Source organism: Ursus maritimus, unplaced genomic scaffold (genome assembly GCF_017311325.1).
Source record: "Ursus maritimus isolate PB19 unplaced genomic scaffold, ASM1731132v1 scaffold_18, whole genome shotgun sequence".
NCBI classification, from domain to species: Eukaryota; Metazoa; Chordata; class Mammalia; order Carnivora; family Ursidae; genus Ursus; species Ursus maritimus.
Window position 1 is genome coordinate 37,837,574 of NW_024424230.1, and position 17,733 is coordinate 37,855,306.

Consider the following 17,733-nt stretch of genomic DNA (forward strand, 5'->3'; position numbering starts at 1 on the left):
TGACTGAGCCACCCAGGCGCCCCTATATTTTTAACTTTTTGAACATCCGTACTGTTTTCCAGAGTGGCTGCACCAATTTGCATTCTCACAAAAAGAGCATGAGCATTCCTTTTTCTCCACATCCTTGCCCACACCTGTTGTTTCTTGTATTGTTGATTTTAGCCATTCTGACAGGTATGAGGGTGATATCTCACTGTAGTTTTGTTTGCATTTCCCTGACGGTTAAGTGATGATGAACATCTCTTCATGTGTCTGTTGGCCCCTGTATGTCTTCTTTGGAGAAATGTCTGTTCATGTCTTCTGCCTGTTTTTTTAAATTGGATTATTTGTTTTTTGGGGTGTTGGAGTTTTATAAGTTCTTTATATATTTTGGATACAAACCCTTTATCAGATATGTCATTTGCAAATATCTTTCCCCCATTCTATAAGCTGCCTTTTAGTTTTGTTGATGGTTTCCTTTGCTGTACAGAAACTTTTTATTTTGATGTAGTCCCAATAGTGTATGCAAATATACTTTTTTAAAGCATGAAATACATCTGGCTATAATGATGGGTTGCTTCTTTCTATGCTTCACAAAGGAGAGCTGGGTATGACTTGATTTTATTCTTTGATGCGAAATCCCCCTTATTGTTCCCTTCTCCTTCTCTTTCTCAATTTCCCCTCCCTCCTCCCTCCCTTCCTTTTTACTTCCTTCCTTTTTTCTTTTTCCTTTTATTCTCCTAGGTGAAGCACTTTTATAGTAGGTTGAATAATAACCACCTAAATATGTCCATTTCATAATCCCTGGAACCCGTTAGTATTACCATATATGGCAAAAGGGACACTACAGATGTGACTGAATTAAGATTCTTGAAACGCAGAGATAATCCTGGGTTATCCAGCTAGGCCCATTGTAATTATAATGGTCCATATAAGAGGCATGCAGTAGTTCCAGCTAGAGGAAAAAGACAGTGTGATGATGGAAACAGAGAAATGCACTTTGAAGATGGAGGAAGACACCACCAGACAAGGAATACAGACAGTTACTAGAAGCTGAAAGAGGCAAGGAAATTCATTCTTCCCTCAGAGCTTCCCAAAAGAACCAGTGCTGCCAACACCTTGACAAGTGAAATTAATTTCAGACTTATGACCTCCAGAACTGTAAGCATATAAATTTGTGTCATTTTAAACTACTAAGTTTGTGAAAATTTGTTATAGTGGCAATACCAATCTAATACAGCTTTCAAGGAGAAAAATAAATCGAATACACTAAGAATCTGGTATTATTACACAAACTGTTAAAGAAAAAATGAAAATGATTAGAGACTAAACATTGAGCATTGAGTGAAAAATTTTCCTGTCAAGCAAGGAATTCGACTCAGCAGAGTCTAGGTAGGCTGTTCAGTGTAGGAGAATAGAGTAGGATCTTAAAGGCAAAATGCCATGAACCCTATCTGCCCCATATTAAGAAAGGGAGACCTCTGAGCGACGCGGATTGGCTGCAGAACCAGGTTTTCCAGCTGTGTAAACACTGGGCTGGTAGGCGGTAGAGCTGTCTGGGAATGACTGCCTCCTGCTTCCTTGCGAGGTAGAAGATCGGGGTTTAAGGCTATAGTAAGGAAGAGCAGAGCCATCCATGAAGTGTTAGTAACTCTATTAGAAGGGAAGGGGAGAAATAGGAGGAGGGAATACAAACAAGAATTCTAACAAAATTGAGGGAACACTTATGAAATACTATCTTCTAGGAATGTCTTAAGTACTCTGCATGTATTAAATAACTTATTACTCACAACCATACAAAGGGGATACTATAATCACCACATTTTATAGATTAGGAAACTGGAGTTCTGAGAAGTTACCTAATTTGGCAAAGGTCAGGAAGGCTTTGGCCAAACTAGATCCAAAATCAGGCCTGCCTAATTCTAAAATGGGGCTCTTTCCTTGTCTCCTGTTGAACAGACCTTGCTTTGATTTTGAGTATAATTGGAGCTCATTCTATCTTTATTATTTTATTATTTACTGTGTCACAGTTACCACTGCTGCCATTGAAAAGCCTATAGTTACACTTCTGTGGGATTTCAAGAACTATAAACAACTCTGTTGAGAGATAAACTGAGGCATTTTAAAATTTTAAGAGTTTATCTTGCAAAAATCTATTGGAATCAGATTCCAAACCAGAAGTGTTTAGGAGCACTTTACAGAGAGGAGCTAGGGGAAAGAAGTTTTACAGAAGAGGTGGAAGTAAAGCAAAGAAATAATTTGCTTGGCTACAGCTTAAGTGGTCACTTTATTTGGGAAAGCCCATTTGGCTGTTTGTGATGGGTTGTCCTTAGGTTTTGATTTCTTAACCTTGATGCTTTAGAATCTCAGGTTTTAGTTCGCTTACGTAGGCTCTTAAGGCACAGAAGCCACTCCAACCTAAAGCTTCCTTATTTAATTAATTTGACATCTCGTATCAGAGCAACACTCAATTCTAGTTCCTGTAGATTCACATTTCACTCTTAACTTCATTTACATAAATTGCTGTAAGTACGTAAAATCAATAAAAACATGCTCGGTCTTGCCTCTTTTCTACTATATTTATAACATGAAATTCATGGAGCTATGTTTATATTTGGTGTCAAGACTCAAGGTTATGAATAGCCTTGTAAATTCATCATTGCTTAATTCTTTTCTTTTTGTTGTTGTAAAACCCACATTTTACGCATTTGCTTAAAAAGTCATAGTCGTGATCATTTAAATTTCTAGTTAAGAGTGTGAGACGTAACTGATGTTTTATTTGATCATGAAACATTCTTCAGACAAATGTTGTCTATTTAAAGCATAAACCAATACGTGTAATTAGGGAATGACACTTTTTTGTGTTTGCTCCTCCCTTCTTAAGGAAGGCACATCCCAAGACAATGGTAACATCTTATCCTTGTGAAGACGAATAAGGAGTTAGATGTATTCAGCATGAAATAAAAAGAGACAGACAAGGCAGAGCCCCCCTTCACAGTATAAAATATCTGTGTATTAGATACCTTACTTATAGAAGTCAAAGCCTCCCTCAAGATGGTGGCCTGCTATAAAAATTTGGTTTCCAAATACAGAGGAACAAAGGTGGTAAAGGAATGTAGAGACCACAGGATGAAAAGGGAATAGGGTCCAATGACTCTCCAGTGACTCCAATGACAGAGATGGACTCCTGGTACACACAACCTACACGGAAGAACATTCACATGTTAAGAAACTGGACTATAAGTTGAAAAGATAAAAAGAGGAATTTCATGTCCTCTGCATCTTCTCCCACCTCATACATTGCATTTGGTTTGGAAAATAAAGCAAAACTGAATAAAAAGAATGTTTTGTACATATTCTGGACTATCTGTTCACCTATGAACGCTATATATATATTTTTATTATCTACCATACCCTTTGCATTATTAAGAGTGGTTCTTGTGATTATATATGTAGATGCAGAGCCAAATATTTCATTATGTGAGGAGGCTCAAGAAAGCATTGCTTCGATGATCAAGAAATCTCCCACTTTTTTTAAAAATTTTATTTATTTATTTATTTGACAGAGATAGAGACAGCCAGCAAGAGAGGGAACACAAACAGGGGGAGTGGGAGAGGAAGAAGCAGAGTTCCAGAGGAGGAGCCTGATGTGGGGCTCGATCCCAGAATGCCGGAATCACGCCCTGAGCCAAAGGCAGATGCTTTATGACTAAGCCACCCAGGTGCCCCAAGAAATCTCCCACTTTTAAGAAGAGGAGTTAAAATTGATTTACTTAAAAGCTTTAAGACTCTGCTGAGGTTCCAAGATGTTTGTGACACAACTATTCCAGAAGAATGTTCACCTAGTTGAACATGTAAAGTCTTTCTGTGGCTGGTGACTAGTAAAAATATGAAATAATTTAATAAAAATCTCAGCAATTCTGGAAACTTGGGAATGTATACACGAGTGACTCCCTCTTTTCTTTTTAATTAAGCAAAACTGAGTTTATTAAACTTAATGCAGCAAGAACACTGTCTTGACAGTTTTAGTGTTATCTAAAAAAGAGGAAACTATGGAAGGGTATTTATAAAATTTTTAGGGCCACGACAGGGTGATGTTTTTCAATTTAACTTTTTATTTTGAGATAATTATAGATTAACATATACTTGTAAGATATAATACAAAGATCCCACGTATCGTTTACCTCTTGCAAAACTGTAGTATAAAATCATAACCAGTATAGTGACATTGATGCAATTCACAAATCTTATTCAGATATCTGCACTTTTACTTGTACTCCTTTGTGTGTTTGCGTGTGCAGTTTTATCACAAGTATAGGTTCGTGTAACCACCATCACAATCAAGTACAGAACAGCTACAAAACCACAAGGATCCTTCCTTTTGCCTTTTTATCACCACTCACTGCCTCCTTATCACCACACCACCTTAACCACCACTTTGAGTAAAGTATGAAAACCTTAATTCCATTTAGGTCCCTTTATCTTTTCCACTTTTATTATTATTTTACTTTCTTTTTTATTGAAGTTTGGTTGACACACAATGTTATATTAGTTTCAGGTGTACAACATAGTAATTCGACAACTCTATTCCTTCTGCTGTGCTCACCACAAGTGGAGCCACCATCTGTCACCATAAAACATTATTACAACATCATTGACTGTATTCCCTATGCTGTACCTTTTCTCCCTGTAATTTATTCATTCCATAACTGGAAGCCTGTACCTCCCACTATTCTTCACCGGTTTTGCCCATGTTCCCACCCTTCCCCCTCCCCTCTGGCAACCATCGGTTTGTACCTTCTCCACTTTTAAATGTGATTATCTGGACTATCAGCTAGTGTGATCTTTGTTTCAGTCACCAGATATGATTTATAAAACTCATGAGAAGGATAATCTGTGCCTACATTGCTGCTCCTTCCATTGTTCTTTCTTCCTTTGTGTTCTTTCTGTTGCTCCAAGATTCCTTCGTTTATCATTTCCTTTCTTTTCAAAGATTTTTCTTTTGCTATTCTTTAAGGATAGGTCTGCTTGTGATAAATTCTTTAGTCTTTGTTTGTCTGAGAATGCCTTTATTTTCCCTTCTCCTGAAGGGTCATTTGGCTGCATGTGGAATTCACAGTTAACAGCTAGGCTTCTACCTTCTGGCCTTCACAGTTTAAGATGGGAAATCCACTGTCTGGATTGCAATGGGTGGTCTGCAGTTAATGTGTCAATTTGATCTGCATACTTGCAATATTTTTTCTCTAATTCAAAGTTTAATTATGTGGTGTCTTCATGTGGATTTCTTTTGGTTCTCTCATTTGGTTTTACTCAGCTTTTTGAATATACAGGTCTATTGGCCAATTTGGGAAGTTTTCAGCCATTCATACTTCTGAAATCTTCTTTTATCTTCGCTCACCTTCTTCTCCCTTCTGGAACTTCAAGGATGCAAACACTGTATCTTTTGCTATTGTCCCTCAGGTTTTGTTGATTTTCTCTCTGTTGTTCAGAAAGAGTAAATTCTAGTGATCTACCTTTAAGTTCACTGATCCCATCCTGTCATTTTCACTCTACTATTGGCCCACCTAGCTAGTTTGTAATTTCTGTTGTATTTTTCAGTTCTAAAATTTCCATTAACATAATTTCTATTTCTTTGTTGAGGTTTCCAATTTTTTTATTTGTTTCAAGATAATTTGTAATTGCTTATTGAAACCTTTTCGTTATGGCTACTCCAAAATCCTTCTCAGATAATCCCAGCATCTGATTCATCTGAGCACTGGCATTAGTTTGTTGTATTTTCTCATTCAACTTGTGATTTTCTTAGTTTTTGGTATAATAGCAGATAGTCACCCTGTTTACATTTAGCATGCATGTCCTGGGCTGTGGTCCTAAAGGAAGTTTAATTTCAGAGCCCTTGCAGTGCTATTTTGGTATGCTTGATTTATCTGGTACATGCTTGATTTATCTGGAGGTGCTACTGGTCTCTATTAGTACTATTTGACGGAGTGGAAGGAGTTTCCATGGACTAGGCTGGTTGATGCCTTCCCAAGCTGGGTGCACTTCCTGGGTTGGGTGCTTTCAGTAGAGGGACTCCTCTTTACCTTCCCCACCCTATCCCACTGTTCCAGTGTCTCTCACTGGGGAGAGGATTCTCAGCCCAGTCAGGAAGGAGAGCCCTTCCTGGACCTGACATTTGCTGTGATGGGACTTGCCTGCCTATGAGAGATGAGAGATGGAGAGCACTTCTGGGCCACATGCTTGTTTCTTTCCAGTCCTACATGGTCACCTGGTGTCTCTTGGTGAAGGCGGGGGAGGTAATCTCAGGAGAACAACTGTACTTCCCCTGTCTGCTATCATCAGTAGGGCTCTCTATCACTCTTGCCAGTGCTGTTGAGTTTGCCTGGTATTGGTTTGATTAAGGGGAAGAATCAGCCTCTCTGCGCCACATCCTATTGTAAGATTGAGGGTCACAAATGCTAGAACAGGGTTGCCTTCTTCTGTTGGGCAGGGGGTAAATATGATGCCCTACTGCTGTGTTATTCCTCAAGCCTGGGGGTCCCTAGCTAGTTTGCCTCTCTTTTCCCATCTTTCAGAGTTCTCTGTTGATTGCCTCTTGTATAATTTTCAGTTTTTAGTTGTACTTGCCAGAAAGGAGCAGAGAGAAACAAGTCTACACCATATCCAGTAATCTCCTTCTTAACCAATCTCTAAAGAACTATCGCAACCTGCTAAGGAACTGGCTTAGTCTATTATTTTATATGATGCTGCCAGATCTGAATGGGAAGGCTAGTGTGGGGCTTAGTTTTTCTTATACCTGGCTTGAGCCCAGGGGTCAGTGGCAGAGGAGAAGCCAACAGGAAAAATGCTTTCCTTTTCTCATAAACAGAAGTTTCTTATCTCTGCCTGAGGGCTTCCTCCAGCTGCAGAGTATGCTCTGTCCATTAACAGGGCATGTAGGAAATGCATTTGATTGTATGAAGATTATACTTCCATAAAGTTGATTAAAAAAATTAGCCCAAGATAAAATCTGATTAAATCAATTACTTTTATTACATCAGAAAGATAATTCAAAATCTACCTTTTAAAGATAGGTCTTTAAAGCTTGTCTTTAAAAGAACTGTGGGTACAGCTTTTGTCTGATTGAGAGGAATTTAATCCAAAAATAAACTAATACATAGAAAGCTTACAAAGTTTTTTAAGGAAATTATTCTAGTAAGGTTACCAAATTGGACTAAAATGAACTTAAAGTCTCTCATATGCAAACAGGTGCTAATTCTTATGCAATTATTAATAGGAAGGAAGGACATCTCAGAGGGCAGACTTTAAGAGTACAGAGGGCAAAACTATGACACAAATAGAAGAGAACACTAGAGAAGCATTTCTAGGGAGCAGAACCAGGCTTTAATCAAGGTGCATCCTGTGTCCCCAGAGTAAGAGAACCTTGTAATATTTTTCCAGGTGGATTTCAGAATTGTTATGGATGAGGGATTGCTTAGCACCTCCCATTCCTCTCATTTTGAATGGAGTCTATACAGGGGTTATTCTGTTCCCACCTTACTCCTGCATTTTGAATGTGTGGGGACAGATAGCTTGTTTTTTTTTTTATTATTTCATAGGTCTATGGATCAAGAGCCACATCGACAGAACTGTAACTAGATTTGACACAGATCATAAGATCCAGAGCTACAAGTTGATGCCATACTGGATGAGACATTGGGGATCCTGGATTGAGACGAACATGTTTTGCAAGTGGGAAGGATATAAAATTTGTGGTTAGAGAGCCAACTGTGACTGAGTAAAAAATGGCCACATATTTCTTTTCTCCCACAATTAGTGGAATTTATTTCTTCATTCAATGAATCTGCTTTGGCCAATGGAACATTAACGAACAAGTCAAACAGAGCCTTGAAAGGCATTTGTCCTTTGTAGCCGGGGTCCTCCACCCTCTGATTTCCAATTCATATTTTTCACTTCCTTTTGAGCTCTCACGGGCAGCATGTTTATTCTAACAATCGGTTCCAGGCAATTATACCTTCTCTATCATGTTCATCAAAATCCATCTAGTTGTTACCACTGGGAGATTCCTAAGCCACATCCACATTTTTATGTATTTGTATTTGTTATGGGACCACTCCATTTCAAGGTCCCAAAATCTTTATGTTATTTGTACTCATTTAACATTTACCTCAAAATTCAGCAGTTAAAAAATACACAAAATTCTGGACGTGACTTAACTGGGTCCTCTCTTTCATTGTCTTTAGCAAAACTAGAATCAGTGTTGGCCAAGGAACTATAGTTCTACTGAGCAGGATCCAATTCCAAGCCCATGTGGTCATTGGTAGGATTCAGTTCTTTGAGGGCTGTTGGACTGAGGGCTTTAAGTTCTCACTGGCAGTTGTCTGTAGGCATCCCTCAGTTCCTTTCCACATGGGCCTTTCCAACATGGCAGCTTGCTTCATCAAGGTATATAAGGAGAGAATACAGTAGGAGAGTTGACTAGCAATAAAGATGTTAAAATGTTTTGAAACTTAATTATGACATTTTTATGGTATTTTGTTAATTAGAAGCAAGTTATTAGGTTTAGCCCACACTGAAGGGAAGATGGTTATGCAAGGATGTGAAATCTGGGATCTGTGGATCATTGAATCTGCCTATCACAAGGAGTCAGGAAGATAGAAGGGTTGGAGTATTTTTTTTTTATATTCCTTCTCTGCTTTGAAACACGTTCCTGCATTAGTTGCATCTCTACTAATGGCTTGTCACTACTTTATGGGTCTAGCTCTTACTGGTCTCCAGGAACATTATTTCCTTTCCTTACCCTTCAAACCAAGGGGTGAAATGTTTTCCTATCATGAGTAGTCTCTAGTTGCTTCAGCCCTTCCTTGTTGTTTCCCTCAACCCTACCATTCCTTTATAGGTGGTTCATTCATTAAAAACTCTAAATGGATGAAAGACCTCAATGTGAGACAGGAATCCATCAAAATCCTAGAGGAGAACATAGGCAGTAACCTCTTCAAAACAGCCACAGCAACTTCTTTCAAGACATGTCTCCGAAGGCAAGGAAAACAGAAGCAAAAATGAACTTTTGGGATTTCATCAAGATAAAAAGCTTCTGCACAGCAAAGGAAACAGTCAACAAAACTAAGAGGCAACCCACAGAATGGGAGAAGATACTTGCAAATGACACTACAGATAAAGGGCTGGTATCCAAGATCTATAAAGAACTTCTCAAACTCAACACCCCAAAAACAAATAAGTCAAAAAATGGGCAGAAGACATGAACAAACACTTTTCCAAAGAGGACATACAAATGGCTAACAGACACATGAAAAAATATTCAACATCAGGGAAATTCAAATCAAAACCACATTGAGATACCACCTTACACCAGTTAGAAGGGCAAAAATTGATAAGGCAAGAAACAACAAATGTTGGAGAGGTTGTGGGGAAAGGGGAACCCTCTTACACTTGGTGGGAATGCAAGTTGGTACAGCTACTTTGGAAAACAGTGTGGAGGTTCCTCAAAAAGTTAAAAATAGAGCTACCCTATGACCCAGCAATTGCACTACTGGGTATTTACCCCAAAGATACAGATGTAGTGAAAACAAGGGTCACATGCACCCCAGTGTTCATAGCAGCAATGTCCACGATAGCCAAACTGTGGAAGGAGCTAAGATGCCCTTCAACAGACAAACGGATAAAGAAGAAGTGGTCCATATAAACACTGGAATATTACTCAGCCATCAGAAAGGATGATTACCCAATATTTGCATCAACATGGATGGAACTGGAGGAGATTATGCTAAGTGAAATAAGTCAAGCAGAGAAAGATAATTATCATATGGTTTCACTTATTTGTGGAACATAAGGAACGGCATGGAGGACATTAGGAGAAGGAAGGGAAGAGTGAAGGCGGGGTAGTTAGAGGGGGAGAAGAACCATGAGAGACTATGGACTCTGGGAAACAAACTGAGGGTTTTAGAGGGGAGGGGGATGGTGGGATGGGTTAGCCTGGTGATGGGTATTAAGGAGGGCACGTATCGCATGGAGCACTGGGTGTTATACGCAAACAATGAATCATGGAACACTACATCAAAAACTAATGATATACTGTATGGTGACTAACATAACATAAAAACAACAACAACAAAAAACCTCTTCTAAATGCATCTGAGTTGAATTCTGTTTTCTGATGGAATTCTCATGAAGACAATTTTTGCCATGAAGAGGTTATTATTTTTATGGGATCAAATTTGCCAATTTTGATTTTTTGTTTCTCTTTTGTTATGATACTTTGAAAGACTTTCCCTTCTTTCAGATAAACAGGATACAACAAAAATTGTTACATTTCTTCCATGTCTATCTCTAGTATGTTTATGGTTTTATTTATTGGACATTTAAATCTTTGATCCACTAAAAACACATAAACAATGAAATTGTTTCTCTGATGGCTACCCATTTATTGCAACATTATTTACTGGATAATGTTTATTTCCCTAGTAAGAAATGTCACCCATATCACATAATAAATTCCCATATATATTTATTTCTATTAAAAATAATTCCTGTTATTTAATCTAGATCAGACCATATATAAAAATGAAAATATTTTTCAGTTCAGTCTATGAAGGGGATAAAATGCTAATTTCCTAAATCCAAACCAAAGACTGATTTCAATTCTCAATACAGATGCAAAAGCTCTATATGAAATGTTTGCAAATTAGAACTAAGACAGTGAATTTAAAAACAATAAGAATAAAATAAAGTTTATTCTGCAAACACAAAGATGATTAAATACCAAGAGACCTTTCATCAAAATTTATGATTTCAATATTTTTTGATTATGTCATGAGATACTAAAAAGGCATTTGTTGTAATATAGAAATTACCTTTAATACAATATTGAAATATGAATAAAAATCTATTAAATTTATAAAGACCATATTCAAAAAGTCAATAAGAAGCATTAACTAAATTCTAAAGATCAGAACATGCAGGATGACTCACTATCACTTCTACGACTCAATATTGCTTGGTGGTCCTAACTGATGTAATTAGAGAAAAACTTCTACATGAGAAGAGATCAAACTATCTTCAGTTGCAATGGTCTGAATCCATACTTAAAAAAACAAAAGATTAATAAAATTCCTATAATTGATGAAAAAATTAGTATTCTGGCTAGATACAAGGTAAATATATAAAAATCAATATGTTTTTTTCTAAACAACCAATAAGCACCCAGGAATGCTAATCGCAAAAGTAATTCATGCAGTGTTGGAGTAAAAGCTACAAAATGCTTAGTATAACTTAAAGGGAATTGTGTATGATGTATATAAAATCACTTATAAAACACAACTGAGATACATAAAACCAAACCTAAAAAGACAGATATGTAAAACTAATTATGTTTTTAAACAGAACCCCTATAGCTTTTATGGATTCTGAATGGGTAAAAGGATTTCAAATTTCATGTGGAGAATTAAAAATCTGGGAATTGCCAAAAAATAATGAAGAAAATAGTGATGGTAGACTTAAAGGGATTAAGCATTTATTATAAAGCCATTGTAATATAAACAGTATAATTTTTACCCACGACTAGCCATGAATAGATCTAAGTATAAATAGAAATGTAATGTATGACAAAGATGACATTTTAATTCACTGGAAAAATAACATTTAGTCGGTAAACTGTGGTATCACAATTGGCCACCTATGTGAATACACATTAGTCAAAACCTCTATCACACATTATATTCAAACAAGTATTCCAGTTGGGTGAAGTGTTCAGATATAATTCAATACAATAATATTAGAATTAAATTTAAGAAAACATTTGTATAAATTTGGTTGGGGACAACACTCCTTAGCAAGACCTGAACTCTAGAAGCTATATTAAAAAAAAAAAAAGACTTCTCAGAGATAAAAATTATAAATTTAGGTATGAAAAGCTATCATTAAAAAGCCCAAAGACCAACAATGTTCTAAGAAAAAAACAACCTTTCATATTATATGCCAACAGAAAATACAGCTATGATAAGAAATACTTGTCCAAATACTTGTTAGAAAAATAGAGGCTATAAATTAGCAATTCACAGACAAGAAAACATAGCAGCCCAAATAAAAGAAAGCTGCTTAACCACCAAAGTATTTAGGGAAATTTTAATCAAAGTGAAAATTAGATAATTTTATCCTTCATCCTGGTCATAATTTAAAAGAAAAATATCTAGTGCTAAACAAAAGGGAAATTAGAAAACTGTCCTATATTTCTGATGGCAACATAAAAAGCATAAAGCATAAAGAGCAAGTTGTAGAGTAATGTGTATGGCATGGAAAATGAATCTTTTCAGAAATTAATTTCATATAAGTAGATTAAATATTTGGAACCTAACCAACTATTTTGGGACTCTTTCCTATAAAAATAAAATGCAAATACACACACACGCACACACACACACACACACACACACACACACACACACTAGATGTGCACATATACAAGGATGTTTATTATAGCATTGTTTTTAGTAGCAAACATTACAAACAAACTGAATACCTAAATGTTTAATATAGCAGATTGGCTGGATAAATTGTGGTATATCTACAATATAGAATATTAAGCAGTTATTTCATAGAGTGGGATATATTTACAGTCATATACCGGAAGGAAGGTCCTTGCTGTAGTGTTAAGCATAGTTGTAGAGTAATATATATGGTATGATTCTATTTTGCTAAAATCTAACGAACAGCAGTAACCACAAAAATACCGTGTGCATGTGTATGTGTGTGTAAAAAGTTGGTGAAGATACGTACTAGGCTAACATTTACTATCTGAATCGGGATGTGATTCTAATTTTTGTTATTTTTTCACTTCTTCTCTTTGCTCTAATTCCTTGGTTATAGAGAGAATTGTTTATGTTATTTAAAAATTAAAGTAATAGAAATATATTAAAATAAATCGTAGTAAATGTTCATTAATATATCTCGCATTTTATGAATCAAATGTTCAGCATTTGAATGATCCTAAAGGGGAGTTTGTTTTTTTTCTTTTTGGATTACATAAACATTAAGTAATTTTTAATGGTCAAAAGTGTGGTTGAAATAGTAGGAGATATTTGCAGTCCTACAAAGGAGGTGATGCTGCTGTCTACCTGATGTTTCTTTCAATCACGTTCCTCTTTTCCTGCCACTGGTGCCTCTGACTATAACAAACACATATCGTGAAGTCCATTCTTGAAGGAAATCTGCCAGGATTCTGAAATTTGAATTGTCTGTCTGGTGTAGCTGGGAAGGCTGGGCTAGCCACTGGGCCACTGATGGGGCTGAATCAGCACAAACCCAGTTGAAGAGATAGATAAAGAGCACTCATAGGCAGGGTTTTTTGTTTTGTTTTGTTTTGTTTTTTTTCCTATAACTGACTGTTTTTTAGTCCTTTGCTGACTTTACAATTTTCTCCTGTCCTTATGTTTTTAAAATCAGTGCAGGTTCTGATGCGGAACTTGCAAGTATTAGTGAACTGACTTTGCATCCCTGAAATAAATCCTACCTGGTTATGACTTATTCATATAAACATGGAATATATTCATATATTATGAAATTTTAATTTGTTGCTAGATTTAATTTACTCATATTTTGTTTAACATTTTATATCTGATTATTGAGATTTATTGGTATGTCATTTTAATTTAATGTATGTCTGTTTTTGATAGATTAGTGATGTCCTCACAAAATGAGTTAAGAAGTATTTCTGTTTCTTCTACTTTCTAAAAGTATTGGCAAAAATTGCTATTATTTATCTTTTTAAAGTCTGATAGAATCCACCAGTGAAACCATCTGTATCTCAAGTTTTCTTTTGGGGAAGGTTTTTATTACAAAGTCAGTTTTTAAAATATATGTAAAACTATTCAGATTACCTGTTAACTTTTTTTGGTAAGGTTTTTTTTCCCCCCTGCCAATTTTCCCATTTGATCCATGTTATCAGATTTACCAGCATAAAGTTGTTTATAAATTCCATTATCATCCTATTAATATCCATAGGATGTCTAACAATATAATCTTCTCAATTCTGATACTGGTAATTTGTACTTTCTTTTTTTCTTGATCAGATTTACCAGGGAATCATAAATTTCATTAGACTTTAAAAGGAACAAATTTTGGCTTTGTTAATTTTGTTATTTGATTTATAGTAATTTATGCTTCTTTACAGATAAAGAAATTGAGGTTTGCCTCAAGTCATGTCAATGTGAAGTAGTGAACCGAAGGTATAGAGATCCAAATATAATTCTTTCTGACTCTAAAGTCTGATCTCTTTTCCGTTTCTCTCAGATTTCCTACTTCTCAATTAGACTTCAGTTGTAAAAACCACAGCTCTGTATTTTTTTATTTACAGCATATAGATGCTAGATACTCTCATTCTTGGAATAGGTCTAGGATGCCTTCATTTTAGTTTACAGAATTCACATTTTTTTTTTTAAAGATTTTATTCATCTACGTGACAGAGAGACAGCCAGCGAGAGAGGGAACACAGCAGGGCAGAGGGAGAGGAAGAAGCAGGCTCCCAGCCGAGGAGCCCGATGTGGGACTCGATCCCGAAACGCCAGGATCACGCCCCGAGCCGAAGGCAGACGCTCAACGACTGCGCCCCCCAGGCGCCCCCCAGAATTCACATTTTTAGCAATTTTCATCATAACTCATTACTCAGTATGAAAAAGCAAAATAATAATAAGAGAAAAATCACGGCTCTGCCCTAACACCATCTACCATTTGTTTTCTTAAAGCCACAAAATACATAAAACACTAATGATGCATTGGTTATCCTACCGGCCTATGTGAAACAATTTAGAATTTCTATGCTCCCTTGGAGACAGCTTGGGGAAAAAATGGTTCTTAGTTAGATAAGGGTATCAAGCTCAATTTAGGAAGTTTTAATCTGATGGCTGCCATTCAATTCATATTAATTCCTTTAGAGTTTTTAAAATAACATGCATTATTATACGTATGAATGGGACTGGACCCAAGATTTAGAAGTGGCATAAAATTGGCTAGACTAGCACAGGGGGTCTGATCCAGGACTGTTCCAGAATATTGATTCCTATTCACCAAGAGGCTAGTAAACCAAATGGGAGACCTAAACCAATCTTAGAGTGACTCAGATAGAACCTCAGAGTGAACCTACCCTTGTCAACTTCTCCAAATAGAAGACATCCTAGTATATAGCACTATACCTCTGAGACCACCCTTGAGCTGATTTTATTACAAGATGGGGATTTTTTTAGGTATTGCAGAATTTCCTTCAGGTCACACTTTGTCTGGCAAGCTGCTTGGCACAATTATATTCTAAAAACATCCATGTTAGAGTTATTGCTTATAACTTAGATAACAAATACAGTATTTTAATAAAGAATACCCCAGTTTGCATTATAATTAAAGATACTTCTATTGAATTCATCATAGTTAGGTGAACATATCCATATTAAATTACCTGTAGAATACATCCAAATGTGTTGGAAGTGAATTTTTTTAATTGTTTTAAAAGATTTTATTTATTCATATGAGAGAGAGTGTGTGAGAGAGAGAGTGAGAGAGCACAAGCCAGGGGGAGGGTCAGAGGGAGAGGGAGAAGCAGACTCCCTGCTAAGCAGGGAGCCCCACAAGGGGCTCGTCCCAGGATCCCAGGATCACGACCTGAGCTGAAGGCAGACATTTAATGGACTGAGCCACACAGGCGCCCCTGGAAGTGAATTTTTAAACGTTTAATCTTTTACATTCCATAGTCATATGAATTTCAGTTAATCTCGATAATAAAGAAAAATTAAATTGAGGAATAAAAATATAAATGTATAAACATATACAACCAAAATAAAGAGGGTTCTGATTTTTTTTTTTACTCCCTAAAAATGGGTTTCCAGATAAAATAAAGAACACTAATTAAATCTGAATTTCAGGTAAATAACAAGCAACATTTTAGTGTATTTCATAAATATTGTGCTGAACATACATATTAAAAATGTGTTCCTTATTTCTCTGATAATTAAATCTTACTCAGCATCCTGTTTTTCCCCCCTAAATAGGGGAACCCATTTGATAAAGAAAAAGATAATGTTTTATTTTCAGGAGTTACTTAGGATATTTCATAATGTTTGTTTTCAACTAAAGATTTTAGGCAATTTTTTGAACTGTGGTCTTTTTTTCCTTAGTAATTCGTTCCTATTTAGATAGGGCACACCTGTGTTAATATGAAAATTGCTGCTTAAAAGAAAAAAAAAACACTTCGTAACCTATTTTTTCAAGATCTAATTCATCAAGGTCACTCCTACAAAAACGTTTTCAAGCAATTTAAACAGATGGGCAAAGGTACCAACCACATTCAAAGATTTATCTTGACACAGTTTATAGCTCCTGATAAGCTTTTTCTGTGGTTCCTTTCTCCATATGACTTAGTTAAGCCATTGTCCAGAGGTTAAATGACAGAGTTGTCTGACATTTTGAGCCAGTGAAGGGTATTTTCTTCCTTCTTCCCATAAAAAGGTTCTGTTGGTACAAATCTAAGCCCACCTGAGATACATTTGCAATCATCTGCAGAATACAGGGATAAGAGCAACAACCTAGAATAAAAATGCCTCCTTCTATCCCAATCATTAACTTTCCCCAGTGAAATAATTCAAAAATTAGATTATGCTCTACATGCTCCATTTCAGATCAGATTTCAGATTCTAGATTTCTTATTCAATATATGAGTAGGATATTAAGAGAAAGTTAAACAAGTAATCTATAAGACAATATTTTCTATGTTAAATGTAGGAGCTTTTCCTAGTAACCCACAGTGCCTTTGTGATTCAGCTGTAGAAAAAAAGAAATTTCCTGTTGATGCAGAGAATATAGCCTCCAGTTCTTTCACATCCTTCTAATTAAATACTATCTGAATAAACTGGGATCTTAATTGAAACCAAATTATAGTATCAACATTCAAAGTAAAATTAAAAAGCACAATTTAATCATTGCCTGTTGCAAATTTGGTAATCATTCCAAAAACTAGGAATCTAAGACTGAAATGTTTTAATGTTTTGACATAATCAAAACTAGATAACCATAAAATTCAAAAACTAATTTTTTTCATAGGCTTGTATTGGTCATAATCTGATGTGGAAAGCATCTAGACTTTAGTACCTATGTTGACAGAAGCTGAAAGTGCTATGCATCTGGCATTTCTCTCTCCCTGAGATGAAATTTTAAATATTCTACATTAGAGGCTTTCAATATAGAAAGATATTAACAATTCTCTTTGTTAGAATGGACCCAGCATAAATTTGGCTTAATAGGGGTGACTGGGTGGCTCAGTTGGTTAAGCTTCTGACTCTGGGTTTTTGGCTCAGGTCATGATCTCATGCGTGGTGAGACAGAGACTTGTGTTGGGCTCCCAGCTCAGTGAGGAGTAGGCTTGAGATTCTTTCTGCCCCTCCTGCTCATGCTCTCTCTCTCCCTAAAATAAATAAATAAATCTTTTAAAAAATTTGCTTAATAAAATTCTAAACAGCATATTAGAGATCACCCTTCTCACTACCCCTCCTTTCTCCTTCTAGAATTACTCTTCATCCAGTCTGAGACGAAGACACCTCTTTCATTTATCACACGTATCCCTCTACATTCTAATTTTTGGTGTTTTTTTCTATTTCCCGCATCAATTCATAGCTCACATAAGGAAGTGTCAGTGTCTTTCATCTATAGTGAAAGAAAAATACACACCAATCACAATGCCCCTTGCTAATTAATAAGAGCAGC